Source organism: Micropterus dolomieu, linkage group LG21, assembly GCF_021292245.1.
Source record: "Micropterus dolomieu isolate WLL.071019.BEF.003 ecotype Adirondacks linkage group LG21, ASM2129224v1, whole genome shotgun sequence".
Lineage (NCBI taxonomy): Eukaryota > Metazoa > Chordata > Actinopteri > Centrarchiformes > Centrarchidae > Micropterus > Micropterus dolomieu.
In genome coordinates this window covers 5,277,376-5,278,045 of record NC_060170.1, presented here as the reverse complement: position 1 = coordinate 5,278,045, position 670 = coordinate 5,277,376, and the positions used below count along the sequence as shown (strand labels likewise).

General features: G+C 37.6%; 1 protein-coding gene across 1 annotated transcript in view; it reads right to left on the bottom strand.

Moving 5' to 3' along the window:
• gcn1 (GCN1 activator of EIF2AK4) overlaps positions 1 to 670 on the bottom strand; it is a 27,843-nt gene that overhangs the window by 16,024 nt on the left and 11,149 nt on the right. The window lies entirely within an intron of this gene.

Here is a 670-nt window from a genome sequence, read left to right as displayed (position 1 = left end):
CTCTGGATTGGACAATGGTGCGTGCCAAGAGCTGCAAATCAACTGCAGAATGTTGAGTTTGTAATGTGATTTTTTTTTCGTTTTTGTTTTTGTTTTCCCGATGTACTTTTTACTGGCCCCAGGCTATCGAGCCAACGTTACTGTTGAGCCCTGGACACACTTTTTGTTTTAGTTTGGACACCGCCCTATAACTTAATCCAGGGACTTCTCACAATAGATGAAAGTCACTACCATCTTTATGTTTGTTTTCAATATTGTAGGTCAACAACATTACTACATTTGCCAGATAGCTGAGTGTCAGAGAGATGAGTCTCTTCTCTGATGAAATGGACAGATGCATGTGAAGCTAATAATGATAAGGCTGGTTGTCACCTAATTCTGACAAAACTCATGTCAAAGCCTCGGTTTCTGTCTGACTCCAATAATTCATCTTCACAACCCAGCCAGTGAGATTATAGCTAAGAACCAGAGCTCTTAGATGTAATGTCACAATCAAAAAATAATCAAGACATCTGCAATACAGCAGACTGTATCTTCGTCTTTGCAAGTCATTACATGTTATCTATTCATCTTTCACTCTCAAAATCACACACACACACACACACACATATATACATATATATATATATACATATATATATATATATACACACACACACACACACACACA